The following is a 16265-nucleotide window of genomic DNA, read 5'->3' on the forward strand; positions in this document are numbered from 1 at the left end:
CCTGGCCTTCAAGAGGCTAAACATCCCCTCCTGCACCTGATCACCATTTTGAATTTCAAGTCTCGTCCTAAAGAAATAAGGCTAAACGGAATATAAACTTCACAGAACTTCTTTCTCATACTTTGTCAGAAAGCAGGCCATGCTGCCCTCAAGGCCAGTATACAGGTGGACATCGAGCCTGCCACTTGAGACCATCTTACCTCATGTCTCAGTCTCCAGAAGAGACAGATGAACAAGCTGCGACCTATCAACATCAGAACTGGCTTGAGATTTGTTCATGCTTACGAAGAATGTGGAGTTACTTGCATGAAACATTTCTCCTCATTTTGTTAACATTTAAAAAATGGCTGTCAATCACAATGACCAGTCCAGTAATTAACTGTTCTCCAGGGCAAGAAAGGTTATGATAGTAACAGCTGGTTTCTCTAATACTCCATGTGATAGACATATTTCCTACTGTTTAGTGCTAAAAGTCTCATTTGTGTATTTACTTTGCATAGAACATTTCCTATCTAAAGTATCTGTTTAAACTTGAAGGTGAATCAGAGTGGAGGTGGTTTCATCTCACACTGCAAAACATTTTCTAGTTCATGCATCAGAGGTGCTACTGGACAATTGGGTTTTGAAACACATAACTGTATTCACGAGTATACTATTGGTATTTGCTTATAATTTAAGCATTTAAATACTTATAGAAAAATTTCACTTTTGCTAAAGAGCTTACTAAGTGCATTTAATTCTCATATAAAGTTCTAAGATCTATGTTATGTTATAATGTGATCACGGCAACACACTTAAGTGTGTGAGTACACAGATACATACACACTCTAAAACAATGTTTCTTGAAGTGTGGCCACAGATGGTGCCTGTCTGTGAACTGTTACTGGTCCATGATGAGATATGGAGAGACATTATTTAGAAACTTTTACAGCAAATGTACACAGTAATTGTATGTCTGTACATGGAATTTTTTTTAATGGGGCTTCCATTTTCCATAACTTTGTATTTTTATTTCATTTTATGGTAATTATTTTTATTGCATCTTACTAAAGTCTGCGAAAGATAGAGGAGATAAAGTGGAGTGTCAAAGCCCCAGGGTGACCTAGGAAGCCAGTGGGTCACAGGTCCCCCTTTTGTGAACTCCAGGCCCAGCCTGGAACTATTGTTATTTTCTTAGAGTACCTGAGGAAAGAGAGGCTTCTGAGGAGCTAGGAGCTGGGGGGCCAGGGAACCAAGAGAGCCCCTTGTCACAGGAAGCTTGAGAAGCACTGTCCGTAAGCGTAAAACAAAATACAACCGAAAACAAACTAGCTTATCGCCACTGTGATAAGCTAGTGATTTTTATCGGTTTTCTGGAGGAGAGGTAACATTTAGGGAAGATGGTGTAGACTCTTCTTATAGTCATCAATGCAGAATTGTCTTTTTAAGACTTGTTACTAGAACAAACAACAGAACTTTTTAAATAATGCATTTTTCTAGAAATAATCACTGAATCTACAGAATTCACATATTTAAAAAGTATACAGGTCATGCAATAGGCATGACCATAGGCATTTAGTAGAATTCCCATAGCTGAAAGAGATCTTTGGAGATATTTTCAGAAGGATTTCAATGTGAGAAGCACCTAATTTCCAATTAGAATGATCCAGCTGGCCAGAGCTGTGTGCTAATCCTAATGATTTACAGAAAGCCTGATAAGACATCTGTAATGCTGCCTGGAAGGGGAGGGCAGAGGGCTCGGTAAGCAAAATCTGTGAGCAGGAACAGACACACACACCAAATCTTGGATGCGCTTCAGAGGTGTGAATAAGGACCCCTGAGGGAGTGTACCTCAAGGCAGGTTTGCCACCATTTCTCTATTTTGTATTATAAGGCAAAACTGACTCCACACACCCAGTAAGACTGTAAAATGCCTATCATCTTAATTTTTAATCTTAATTCTATCTAAGCTGTTACAGAAAGGAATACAATGCAACATAATAAAAAGTGAAGTCATTTTCCTTAAGTTTGCCTGACACACTGCAGTAACATTACAATGAGCATATTCGGAAGAGGCCTCCAACTCCTAGACAGGGAGGGCAGTGGGAACTCTCACTCTCAGGGTTTTGTGTAACAACCACCTCCTTACGCAGGGCCCAATTTAAAGGAGAAAAGACACGACATGCCCTCAAGAACCAGAGGGCAAGAAGCCAGGCGCATCAGCCCCTCCGGGCCTCTCAGGGCCTGGCTCAGGCTGGCCAAGGTCAGGGTCAGCCCAGCTCCTAGCTCCTCAGAAGCAAGCCTCTCTTTCCTCAGGCACTCTAAGAAAATAACAATAGTTCTTTAACCTCCCTTTGGAGAGGCAAGGGACCTTTCAAAAAGGCCTCACTGGGCTGCAACTTGAAGATGAAGCAGTAGCAGGAGCTCGCTAAGGACGTCTAGGTAACTCTAGGGAGGGGGTGCTGTGGTTCCTGTGGAGGGTGGGCCTGGAGTTCACGAAAGGGGGGCCTGTGACCCACTGGTTTCCTAGGTCACCCCAGGGCTTTGACAAATTCCACTTCATCTCCTCCCTTGGCTGGTGAAGACCAAAGCCTAAAAAACCCATGCCTTCGGCCGGGCGCGGTGGCTCAAGCCTGTAATCCCAGCACTTTGGGAGGCCGAGACGGGCGGATCACAAGGTCAGGAGATCGAGACCACCCTGGCTAACACGGTGAAACCCCGTCTCTACTAAAGAATACAAAAAACTAGCCGGGCGATGAGGCGGGCGCCTGTAGTCCCAGCTACTTGGGAGGCGGAGGCAGGAGAATGGCGTAAAACCCGGGAGGCGGAGCTTGCAGTGAGCTGAGATCCGGCCACCGCACTCCAGCCTGGGCAACAGAGCCAGACTCCGTCTCAAAAAAAAAAAAAAAAAAAAAACCCATGCCTTCTACCTAATTTTTCCAGACAAAGACCCAAAGTGACCCTGAGCTCCAGGGTGGGGCTGGAGACTCCCACGTGGAGGAATCATGTGGGTGCTCCTCCTTCTTCTGCCCACCCCAAGGGGCCTAAAACTAACCACAGCCACTTTTCTACTGAATAGTCATTGGCTCTTAACATGAGGTTTGAGATCAAATGACCTCCCTCCCCAATAAACTTTTCAGAAACAAATTCCTAGCATTCTGGTTTTCTAAACATTAATTTTAGCAACTATTAACTGCAGCAAACCAAGTTTCAAATATAAAGAACAAAACTCACAGGTAGCGACATAAATGAAAACTTCTGGAGTTTTCCAGGAAATTTCATACTAAACACAACTCTGTACACCAAAACTAGTTTTCAACTGTGCAACTTTTCATTAGGAAGGACCCCGCCCTCAAAAGCTACAATCTGGGCAGATGCTCAAAAGTAACAAATGTCACTCACTAGACGTGTCCTCAGAAGTCAAAGGACCAGAGGACCAGGTGCCTGAATGACTTGACTTTTTGGGGTTTTGCAATTCCAGAATCTGAGTGACTCCCACCGTAAGGAATCTGAGAGATTACTGTGGGCTGGGGGCAGCCGGGAGACCATTGGAAATAGATTCGTAGCCTATTTGAAATTTATATTTAAGGTGGGACTGTCTCTTCGTATCTGTTTCCTGTCTCAAGATAGTGAGCCCCCCAGGGCACAGACGGTGTGTGTGTTTTGTTCACTTCTGTACCCTCAGCATACGGCAGTCTCCAACACAAGATGCTCCGTAGATAGTCACTGAATAGACGAACGTTAAGTGGAAATAATGAGGAAAGACACCAAGAGGCAGCCAGGGCAGCACTGTAAAAACAGAGACAGTTGTGTGTGTGTGTCCTTGAGTGAGAACTGTGTCTGGGAGGGAGGATCTGAGGAATGGGAGGGTTGCACAGACCTCCAAGTTGAACGGTTTTACAGGGTGGGATCAGGGTCGCGCAATGCACCAGCAGCTGCGATACAGAGCAGGCAGGAAAGCTCCAGCTGAGAAGCTCTTCTGTGAGCCACTCTCCCATCCTTCACTTCTCAACCACGGGAAAGCCTTAGGCTCACCTGGAGGCCTGATAAGCACCAGCGGTTGGGCCCCACCTCCCATATTTCTCCTTCAGCATGTCTGGGGAGGGGCCCTCGAATCAGCATTTCCAACAAGCTTTCAGGTGATGCTGGTCTGGGAACCTCACTTTGAGAACTACCGTTTCTTCTTTTCCTCATCAGGCCATTTCAAGTTTAGGCCAGAGGATATCTTTATTCAGTTAATCTTGATTCCCAAGGCCTTCCTTATTTGTGTCTAATTTAGCAGGGCAAAAAGGAATGAACAGCATTTTTGTGATAGTAACTGACAACTGACATTAGAAAACAAAACACTGCATGCAGAGTTAAGATGTCTTAAACTCAATTTTAATGACGAAACTCAGGTTCTCAAACTGATGTGTCAGATCCTACTGGCCCAGTGGGGCCCAGATTCTCCTTGCTGGGGTCTTAAAGTGATGGCGGTGGGATCTTATCCAAAGCCCAAAAAGGAACTGAAATAGTACTTATGTTTAAAAGAGTAAGTAACAACTCCCACTACTACATTTTGCAAAAAAAAAAAATGCAAACAATTTTTTAAAAGATGAATCAGAAAAAGTTATCTTTAGCTCAATGTTTTCCAACTATTTAAAAGCTACACCTCTTTAAAATCTCTTTTTAAAAAAATTACTGTCCTTTAATGTTATTTGAACTGTCAAAATAAATGTTATGTTTTTTTAAGTGAGACTATTAAATCGACTTTTCCAAACTACAGCTTCTGTCATCCTACCACCAACAACAAAAACTACTGCTTTAACCTGCAGGCTCACCCCAGCCTCTGCAGACATCACAGCATCCTGGTAGCTCCCTCGACAGACCCTGCGGGCAGTGCGGGGGCTGTAGGAGGCCTGCACAGGGAGCCCTCCTCAGCCCATGAAGACTGGCTTGCTGGGTTTCTCTGTGCCAATCAAAAAAAGATGCAAAAGTCTTCATAGATGTAAAACTCTGCATTATATTTTAACTTGATTCATCCCAAATGACTGTCATTAGCCCGGGCAGAAGGAAAACTCTTGATAGACTTTTCTACTCAGTGTCTGGAGAAAGCGAATTCATGCCACAAAAGGACTTTAAAAGGGGGTCAAAGTTGACAGCTTAGTTCTAAATTCTTAAGAGAGGAAATAATTGGGGAAGGTGTGACTGATCTTGTGACCAAAAAGGAATCAAAGATTGAGTGGAGACACCTCGTCCTGCACCCTTGGGGCTTGTGCAGCTCGGCACCACCCTGAGGCACCACCCTGACCCGGTGGGGGGATAGATGGGGAACTCAGGAAAGCATCGCCTTAGAAGCCCAACTGGTTTGTACCTTGTACACCTTTTCAAGAACTTTTTCCAATTTCCTTTTGGGAAACAGCAACAACTAGACATTCTGTATGCTCTCTTCTCAAGAGTGCAGCAGGCTTCACAATTAAGTGGTATGTTGTTTTAAAAGTCAGGTAACAAGGCAACACTGAACTCCCGTGTCTGCCGTGGTGCACCAGCGGCTAGTGGGGTGAGCTGGCCATGCTCTGCCGCTCACCTAGGTGGAGAGCGCAGCTGGGGCCTGCCTCGTGATGAGTCACCGGCTTGCACACGCGGGATCCTGCACGGCTCCACAGGCACGCTATACTTCAACAGGAACGTTTTCAAAACGCTAGCTAACAGCTCTCAGGAAAAAGGCTCCTAATTCAAAGGGGAGCTTTGAGGAGTCGTATCCCTAACCTCATCAGACACATTGTCCCATATGGCTGCTGGTGTGACCACTGGTTGCTGACGAGTCCAGAGGTGCCAATGCTAACGCTAAAACAAGAAAGATGAGGCCTTTACCCCAATGCCAACGCTCAAAGTAGTGATCTGCCCTCATGCACCCACTTCTTTGTCAGAAAAAAGCTGAGAGAAGATGTGTGGCAATTGTCTTATGAGAAGGCTGGCAGCGGTCCTTCCCTTCCCCTGACATCTTGTGCCACCCAAAGCCCACAGCCCTAAGTGGAAACACATTCATTCTCCTGGTGTCTCTTGGCGGTGGTGGTAGAAGAAAGGGGTGCCCCTGGTAAAATTAGCTGGGCATGTGGCAGACTTCTGAGCCGAAAAGAGGCTTGAAGTAGGGCCAGGATTGTTTTGAGACAACTTCTGAAACACAGAATATGCTGTTTCTCTTCTCCTCACTCCACAGGCTGGCCTTCCAATGCGTTTAGGACCCTGCTTTTGAGGCATCCAAGTGGGAGAGCCTCTGTTCATGACAAAAGGGAACCTCCCACCAGCCTGAGGGCGGGACGCGGAGGACCCCAGTGCTCTGCCTCCAGGCTGCTGTCCTAGTGTGACACAGCAACTTCTGAGCAGGAAGGAGAAGCCCGATCCTAATTGGGGGAAGCTATTTGCTTAGACAACTTTCTACACTTAAAATATTACACCTTAAACAACACACTGGACTAAGAAATCTGATCATGTCCAGGCTTTTAACACCCTCCTCCCTCAAGGAACAAGAAAACACACCAGCGAAAACAAAGAGGCTGCCCTGAAAAGGTTGCAGTGGTGGATGATGCTGGCAGAATCAGAAAGGAAGCTAAGAGAAACAGGCGCGTCCTCAGCCGGGCCTCGTGTGTCCTGACACTGCAGCAGGCATGGGATGTGGGCTGTTCCCTCCAGCACGGTGCGGGGAGGTGCTGGGGTATCCAAAGAGCAAAAGTAGACCTCGGACCCCAAAACAACTGCGTCTGGCCCAGGGGAGTGGGCAGAAACAGGGGCAAACATCTCTGGCTTATTTACAGACAGGGTAAGGATGCCCAAAGACAAGAGGGAGTATTAGTAACAGAACCCATGAAGTTCTATGGATTGGGATGCTTTAAAAAAACACACAAAAAAAACCAAAGCTCATCCAGAATTTGAGGCCCCTGCAGTAACATCCATGCTAATTGGTAAGGAAGACAAAGGCTCCCCTAACAAATCGGCAATGTAATTATAAAGCCAGTCACTAGATCAAGCCAGTCACCAGTGCTCCAGCGATATTCTGAACCTGTAACCCGATACCACTGTTTGCTGCCGGCGCCTCCTCCGGGCTCTCCCGCTGCGCACCGGCCGCGCGGGGGCCCGCAGGGCAACGCAACTTAGGCTGTTTGTGCAAGATCAGACCCTGCATTTGACGAAGACCTGCAGGAGCAATCCTGGCTTTCTTGGCAGTGGAGAAGAGGGCAGGGGGCGGGGAAGCCTGACGATACACTGAAATTAGACCAGGAAGTCAAGCCCTAAGTAAATTTAAGAAACAACTTTTACTGTTTGGGGTTGTTTTCTGAAGTTCAAATTTTTAAAATTCTAGTTTCTCCTCTCAGATTTTTACATGCTTCTATTAAATTGACGGCAATTTCCAATACTGGAGATTTGTCAAATATAATCTTTTCTCCTAGTAAAATAATTTTTAAAAATGTTGACAACTGCATTTAGTAAGCAAAATGTAGTCAAATTCTGGGAGGGAATGTTTCAAATAAATATTTCTTTAGACTAAATTATGGCCTTGTTAGTACACATCTGGAAAGAAAATAGGCTTTCTAGAATATAACTGTCAAGTGGTATAAAATGTTTCTAATATCCTGTCACAGTGGTTCCTCTGCCAGCTGGGAATTTTAAGTTTTAATCCCAACTCTTATGAAGCTATGGACACCAATCACCTTCTTCCAAGGACAATGAGAATGCTGTCAATTGTTTTATTTTACCTAAGGATTCTGGCTAAAAGTATGGTACACTCGATCTAAAAAAAAAATTAGAAAGAAAAAAGCTTTATTTGTTTTCTCAGTTTTAAGGAATTTTTTTTTTTTAATTTATAAAGAAAAAGGATTACTTGGGAATGGCACACTTAATTCAAGTAAAAGATTGAGTAGAATTATACAGTTTTTAACCTGAAGTTAACAAAAACATAATATGCTCTGATGCCTGGAATTTGCTTTAAAATACTCCAAAACAAACAAACAAAAAACCCAAAGCCTGGCCGTGTAGACGAAACGAGATTTGACAAAATGTTGATACCTGCTGAGGCTGGCTGATAAGTACAAGGCAGGGCATTGTACTCTCGCTTTTACTTTTGAGTGTGTTTGGAATTTTCCATAATAAAAAGTTACAAACCACAACACGCCAATACATATTTTTAAAATTAAAACATATAAAAATAAGCACAATAAATTACTCACACCCCCAATGAAAAACTATTATATTAATTTGATAGGTTTTTTTTTTCACACAGAAGAAAGCTATTACTGCTCCATGTAAACAAGCACGCCCAATTCAAGTTGGAACTCTTTAAACTCTGCAAGACAGCACATGACATCCAGCCACGAGGGGGCGCAGCCGAGCAGCAAGGAGCGCAGAAGTCTGATTCTTCACTGCAATTTCTACCTACAGCTCTCAAAGTATAGACATTTTCAAGATGGTTTTCAAATTCAGGTATCCACAGAACAATGCTAAGCAAGCTGGGAGCTTTTCCAAGGCCAAAATAAATTAAATTATGATATGGTTCAAACTCTGGAAGTACTGTGTATAGGAAAAGTTGTTTCCCTGTATGTAAAAGTTAACATTGATGTTTCAAAAACCATGGTTAGAATCCCTGGAGGATTTCTGAAATGAGAACAAACACACAACAACAAACACACACCCAAGTCATGAGATGTGAATGTGGAGAAACCAGCAGTTCAGAATTTCCAGTGGGGCTTCCAACATGGGCTCCCAATAAAACAATGAGTCTCAATAAATTCGGCTAAGACTTTTACCAGTATAGATGCCTTTACTAAGCCTACTTGCTACGTCTTAATAACTATAAATTATCTCCATACTGAACAGATAGCACTTCAGGCAGTTATTTGGGAAAACCCTTCAGAAAGGACATTGGGGAGGGGCCATTTAATTATAAAATGTAACACAGTTAACCTTAGGGAGCTAATGAAGCAAGATTATTATGTGTAACTACTTGCTGAAATTCTTTCTATTTAAATTACAAGTTCAGGTTATATGATGTTGTACGTTCAATAACAACGCTCATAATAGATGAAATGTTATAATGAGTCTCCCCATTTGAAAATTGGAAAGTATAAACATATATATTATAATCATTTGAATTGTGATGCTACTTCATAATAATTTGGTGTCAGAATACGATGTTTTTAGCATTTTGAATCTAAGGCCTCATTAACATTAGGGTAAGGAATTCTCAGATTTGACAATGTTTCCCGTAAGATTAAGTGCTTTACTAGTAAAGGCTAGCCGGCATTGCCCAACCCCCATTCTCCAGCATAATGAAAATGTTTTTTCTCCTGTATTTATAATTGCTTGGATGGGATTCTGTTTCAATCCTCCTGTAGCATCTTTTCCCTAAAGATACATTGTTTTTCTCCCTCAGGCTAGAGACCCTTAATAAACAATGTCAAGGGGGTGGGGGGCTTAGAGTAGGAAGGAAAGGCTTTGCCAAAAGTATGTGACAGTTTTTGTGTAAAAAACAAAAACAAACAAACAAAAAAAACCCTCAAGACTCAAGATACATGTAAGTCTTACTAAAACAGGGAAATAGAAGGTTTTAGAACAATTCTGTGAAAGATAAAATTACATCTTAGTTAAAACCGAAGGTGGCCTTCTAGGTTTTATTAGTTAGACAACTATTTGCCACTGAATAAAACTAAGGAATAAAAATAAAGTATGCTACTTCAAGAAATGCTTCAATAGAAGCGTTTCTTAAAAGTTAAAAAATAAAAACTACTCATGCCTTCAAATTTGGATGCTTCATTACTACGAAAGAATCACTTAAAATATTGCTTACAAATACAGAACATATTTCATCTTATAACTTATCCATGCAGTCCAAAGAGGAAAACCAGAGAAATGTTGTTTCTTTTACTTACTGTGTAAAACTGAACATTGCATTGTATGGCCTAAACCTGGATTCCTTAGAGAACAATATCACATTTCTACAACATGACATGAGTACAAAAATTTGAGGTGCAGAATAATAGAAATATACTTGAGACATGCAAATGGCAGGAAATAACTATTCTATGTAAATACCTGTCCCATGTGAGTAATCTACATGTTTCAAATGTTTAATTTAGTTGCCTCTAAGAATTAGGTAGGCTAATAAGATTTTACAAAGACAATTTAAACTTTGTATCGTATACTTCAGTAATTCACACACAGAAAATAATTTTACAAAGAAAAAGGCAATGAGGATACAAACTAAACTTGAGGGGAGTAAATGATACTTTGTAAATATGGCAGCCATTAAAAAATAACTACTTTGGGACTATTTTGAGATAAAACGTATATCTTCCCAAGGACTTCTGTGCATTGATAATGAATGGCTCACTGAACTTTAAGCTAAGTCACTTAAGTACAATAAAAATAATCAGAGTACCACACTAAATGTAATAACTATTTATTTTCTAAGGAAAATGCTTCATAATTCTTCAATTACCTTCAATGGTCTTCATGGAAAGCCTTCCTCAACCTCCCCAGCCTGCCACCCCTCACACTCTATTCATCCTACCTGTCTTCTGGAGTTTTTGAAGAAGGCAGGAACCACCTGAAGAATCAAATTTTTAATTTGTAAACCAACTACTTGTCAGACAGCTAAGAACCACTGCCAGTGAAACATACTTCATTTTATATTTCTGGACATGGTAAAACTACTAAAACAAAATTAGTTTGCCTTAAAAAGTTCAGAAAAGACCACCAAGTTCCTGAGAAACAGAGAGACAGAGCAAAAATTATTCCACTCTGGATCATAGCACCCAAATTCCTCAGGCAGATTGGTTTTCTCTGATAGCATGGAAGACACAGAAGAGGTACAGATGGACAGGGAGATGTCCCCTCAAAGTAGAAAAGAAATCTGAAAAGCAAATCTGTATCACCTATTACAAAATGGGATAACCACACAGGAAGATCAGTTTAAAGCAGTTGCCAGCTCGATATCTCATTAGCGTGACTAGGATTTTATGCAAACCTGTTCTGGTGTAGAGATGACCTTGGGACTTTCAGATTCTCTGAGTTTAACTTGGGCAGCACTTCTAAACACAAGGGTGGGGTACACTAGCAGGCCTGCTCCAAACCCCAGGAGCTGCAGTGCATGGCATGGAATGATAAGCAGCCAGCTGGAGCAGAGGCAAGCAAAGCGCTAAAGGCTGATCTGGAGCAAGGGACTTTTGATCATTCAGTGGTTTTGACCATGGTCTATTCAAGTGTACATTTTACTTTTCTTCAACAGGTTCACTCAGCCCACTGTTAAACATCAGGTGTGTGCATATGGATATACAGAATATACAGACATAGATCATGTCTTTAAGAGCCAGAATCCCTTCCCCTTTACTATTCTATGGGGAAGTCCTTAGAAAATGCTTAGCTTCTTTTCAGTTAACTGCCTAGGAAGGTTTTTAAAGGAAAAAAGCTTAGAATTAATTAGTAATTCTGCAAAGACACAGGTTTTTGTAAAGTGACAAAAAAGACAGTAAGACAGACATGAATGAGTTTTAAGAACTGAAGTTTGCTGCTACCTGGAGTTACTAGAAAAACAAAGCTGCCTTTGGGCACCTCAAACTAGTCAGACCTGCTGTAGCAGTTGCACAGTCGGCTCCAGATCTATCCTCTGCTCTTCCCCTCCAGCCCCCACCCGACGCCTCCGCATAGCTCAGTCCACTCTCCACTCAGGGTGGAGGTGGGCCGGGCACATGCACCCCTTGATCTGCTGTCCCTGTGGGGAGGCAGGGGCCAGCTCTGGCCAGACAGTGTGCAAGCATAAGAAGAGGCCGGCCAGGAGCACAGATGCCAACTCCATTCTGAGCTGAAAACTGCAATGGATGCAGAATACAGCTTAGGTGATCCTGGGTTTCCAAAATAGATCAATCAAATTGTGAGATTTACTTCAGAGAATCCTAGCATTAAGTTCAGATGAGGGACAGAGGATTCTGGGAAAAGACAAATGGGTCTTTCCAGCTTTGGGATCCCTCAGACCACAAAGAGGGCAGAATTTTCAAGAGTTTGTGCTGTCTATATGTGGTGCTTGCTGAAACTGGCAGTATCTGTTCTGTCCTATTAGAAATCATATATTATAAAATATATTGTGATGATTTTACTTTGAAATTTTCATTTGTATTTCAAAAAAAATTTTTAGACAGCCAATCCTGTTTTGTTTGTCTCGTGATCTCCGAGAAAAAAAAAAAAAAAAAAACAAGGAGTCTATTTATTACTCAGAATAGGAATGTCGTCTTATTGGGCTGACATATGCCATTCACAGATTCATACAAAGAATGAACTGCCACACAGGGCTAATGGAGAAAGACACTGCTCCACACAATGAGTGACGGACGCTCCAGGGGACAGTTCTGTTCATAAGGGTTTCCCAGCATCTGCACACAGGGCAGAAGTTTGCCTTTAATACCAACTGCACCGGCCATTTGAGACAATCATTTTTTCTAGATTAGTAGCCACTTCCTTCAAACATACTAAAATTAAATGAAATGGGCACACATTTCTTAAACAGGAGTCCTGGCTTATGGATTTCTATCAACTGCTTAATGAATAATTATTAACAATAGGTACAAAATATATGAGTTGTGCATATAAAGTGGCCATGGCACTTTTAGATTTTCATGTTTTGCTAGTCAGTATTTAACAGAAAGACCTACGAGAGTTGGTGTCACCCTTATTGTAAGGCCATTTTCACGTCAACTAGAGCTTGCCTTCTGGTGCCTTCAGTACACACCTGATCTTTGGACTCAGTAATCAGAGACAGCGCCTGTGCTTGCTCTCTCTCTCTCAGGTACCAAGAAACTACTGCAACTAGAGCTATCTCCTATAGGACATGCCATGACACTGAATACAAAATTTCTGTTGCCAAAAAGCTTTAAAAATTCTATGAGTGAATTGAAGTTCATGGTCCCAAATACTCCTATCTATACATAGCTTTTTCCATAGGTAATATTGACAAAGTGGTCTTGATTCTGTTGATATATGTGAAATATAAAATAAAGCTTCATTTTTTTTTTCTGTGCTCTTTAACAAGAAACCACAGCAAAAGAAACCTCTCCAAGTTTCTGTTCCAGCTTTCACCTTTCTTAGTTACTAAAATGTAAAATATTTTGTCTGAGGGTAAACTTGTAGTATAAGTGGACACTGATAACTTGCAGCATGCTACTTTTATTGATAGAAATTTTTATGTATTTGCATTCGAACATCTTCAAACTGCCTTCATACGTTTTGTAATGTTTTTTGTGTGTGATGCATGTGTGTGCCTTTCTAAAGTAGTGTTGTAATTTATTCTGCCATTGGAACCCTGTTTAAAATAGCAGATGCCATAGGCTATCAGTCGCCACACAAATTTGAATGAGTTTTAAAATATCAAAATATGTGCTATTTTACTATGCTCATTATCAGTAATAATTCAGTGTGTAGCAATTGGGCAAAATTCATATTTTAGCTTCTCAATTAAATACAAAAACTTTAAAGAGGGACAATTCAGCAAATAGAAGTGTAAAGATTTTCTAAATCTGAATTAATATCCTTCTCTTAATTCTTCAAGGGAAACAAGCTTGAGCAGCTGTTACCTAAGATGTTGTGACATTCGCCTGACAATAAAACCGCTCCCTAGGACACCTCCTATCATACATACACTTGGTTGGCATTACAAAATGTGACTCCTCTCCCCTACCTGTCTTAATGAAGTAAGGAAAAGAGCCGGGTGTTAAGGAAAAAGGGGGTTGGGGGATGTCAAATCCAAAATAAAATTTCTCATCTGAGAACAACATGGTTATGTACATTTTAATTAGGGGGTGAAAGAAGTTAAAAAAAAATTGTTAAAGGATTCCAAACTTAAAGAATGACATAAAATTTTTATATTAACATATAATACACCTCTAAGGAAGTCGATCAAGCTAAAGGAAAACTTTTAAGTATTTGTCTCTTTTAAATAAAAAGAAAAAAAAAGAACCCTGAAAAAATAAACAGAAAAGCAGAGATCCACAAACAAACTATTCTTGTTCACTCCAGAAGTTGGGATCTTAGGATGGATATTTTCATCTTCACAGCACACCCTAGCACACTCATATCAGAATAGACTGCTATAAAAAGGGGGAGGGATGGGAGCTGCCAGGGTGAGACATGCCTTCTGCTGAGCTGAGCAACTACCCCCAACCCCCATCGGCCAAGCAGCCCAGACGCTCTCAGGTGGACGGTCCTTCAGGGGCGGAGCGAAGCCAAAAGCCCACATCACTCTTGTCAGGGACTAGTCTCTAATTACAAAAAGCTACTGTGAACACTTAGGGCCTCAGGAATCCTACTGGTGACTACAACTTCTAAGTTCTTTACACACATTATGGATATTTCTTAACATATATTGGGAAATCAAAAGGCGTATTTCATGAACAAAGCTTGAAAACATGTACTCTCTCCCCTAAGACCAACTGGGGCTGCCCGATTCGATTCAAATAAAAACTGCTGTGGTCTGAGGCTGGCTGTCTCACTCTGCTGACTGTCCTCCCCATTCAGTGTCTGTGAAAATTTACTTTCTACCTCCTGAAACGACTCAGCTTGCAAGCAAAAAGTTATTCCAATGCAAACTATACCTGATCTTTTCGTGAAACTTAGAAACTAAACCTAAAACTCGACTCCCATTCTCAATCCATTACTACCACTTCTGCTAAAGGTAAGATAACTTACAGCCAAGAAACAAAACAAAACAAAACAAAACACGATTTTCTCTCCATGCAGTGGCCCTGTGACGACACCCCCTGTCTTACTGGTACAAAGTCTAAAGCTTGGGACAGCTGGCTCCCCTCAGCCCCCTCCCTTTCAGTCATAGGCGGTTACCACCAAGATGACTTGTAGATTTCTAACTTAAAAACCAACGAGACGTTCAGTTTAATATACATATAGATCCCAAATCAATTCATTTGGGCATGGGCGAAAAGAGGGTGGAAAGGGACGTTTTGACATAAACAAAAACACCGGGAAATTCACAAAAACGCACTACAGCAAGTTGGATGCAAACCCGGCCACGGAACTCAAAAGTGAAGCAGCCTTCGCGCCAGCAATCCGAGCCTTAAAAAGTCTCGCACGTTCACAACAACACAACCGCCACAACGCGCACACACATCCCAGCTGTAGAGGCGACAGCTCCAGGCGCCCCCACCCGCCGCTCGGCTCTCCCAGCTCCCGACCCCCTCCTGACCCCGGCCCTGCCCCCAGCGGCTCAGCCCGCAGGCGCCGGGGGTCCGAGAGCGCGGGGCCGGGGCCGCGGGAGGGAGCGCTCCTCCCGTACCTGTTCCGTCCCCGGCTCCCTCCCGCGGCGGCGCCCGGCCCCTCCTCCGCCCTCAGGGCTCTCCTGGCCCTGGCCGAGTCCCAACACCGCCCCCCATCCACCCGGAGCGCCAGCGCCCGCGGATCCCCTCCAGCCCGGCGCCGGGAGAACTTACCACATGCAGCTCCACCTGGGAACTAACGCATCAGGAGGGGTTTCCGCCCACTCCTCAGCTACTCCAGCTCCATGCGGAGTGCCCCGCTCCAGGGGCCCGAGGGTGGCGCCGGGGAGCGGGCAGCAGGCGAGGCCGAAGCTAAGACTCTGCCGTCCTCTGCCTGCGCTCCCCGAGCATTATACAATGGTGGAGGCGGCGGCGGCGGGCAGCAGAGGAGGAAGCGGGAGGCGGGCGGAGGGGGCGCCCTGACCGAGCGAGCAGCAGCTTGTGCTCCAGCACTCGCCGTGCAGGAGTGACGTGCTGCCCGCGAGCCTCCCGCGAGCTCCGGGCCCCGGCGCCGCAGGCCCCGCCCCTCGCCGCCCGGCCCCGCCCCCGCCGGCCCCGCCCCGGCCCGCCTCTCCCCCGCGGTCCCGGGAGGCGCGATAAAGGCCGAGCCCGGCCGCGGCCGCCGGAGGAGTAGGAAGGGGCGACGGAGCGCAGAGGTCGCCGGGTGGCAGCGCCGCCCCCAGCTCCCTCCCGGGCCGGCGCGCCCCTATTTTCTCGTAAGGACGGGCTGAAAGAGGAGGAGAGAGAGAAGGAGACACTCCGGCCTGAGGACCACCACTGCCACTAGTAACGCCCCCCACACTCTAGAAGCGCTCAGGCGAATGACGAAGCGGCTGGTGACAAAGGCGGCGGCGAGTGCAGCGCGTGCACAGCCCGCGGAGTCGCGCGACCGCAAATATGACAAGCATTTGAGCTATTTGGCAACGTGGGGCCGGTCAGCGGGGCGGGCAGGGTCCCCGCGGGGGGCGAGGGGCAGAGAACTGGCCCGGGCGCTCGTCT

At 44.0% G+C, this 16265-nt stretch overlaps 1 protein-coding gene across 6 annotated transcripts in view; it reads right to left on the reverse strand.

Moving 5' to 3' along the window:
• SERTAD2 (SERTA domain containing 2) overlaps positions 1 to 16265 on the reverse strand; it is a 123030-nt gene that overhangs the window by 6728 nt on the left and 100037 nt on the right. Inside the window, exon 1 of one of the 6 annotated variants that reach the window (XM_033239234.1) lies at positions 15441 to 15750. The exons of 4 other annotated variants lie outside the window; for them this stretch is intronic. The gene's annotated coding sequence lies outside the window, so the exon portion shown is untranslated. Of the gene's footprint in view, positions 1 to 15286; positions 15311 to 15440; positions 15751 to 16265 lie in introns of those variants that run through there. One more of the 6 variants, XM_033239238.1, reaches the window with a different exon arrangement.

The sequence above is a fragment of the Trachypithecus francoisi genome, unplaced genomic scaffold (assembly GCF_009764315.1).
Source record: "Trachypithecus francoisi isolate TF-2019V2 unplaced genomic scaffold, Tfra_2.0 Lachesis_group17, whole genome shotgun sequence".
Taxonomy (NCBI): domain Eukaryota; kingdom Metazoa; phylum Chordata; class Mammalia; order Primates; family Cercopithecidae; genus Trachypithecus; species Trachypithecus francoisi.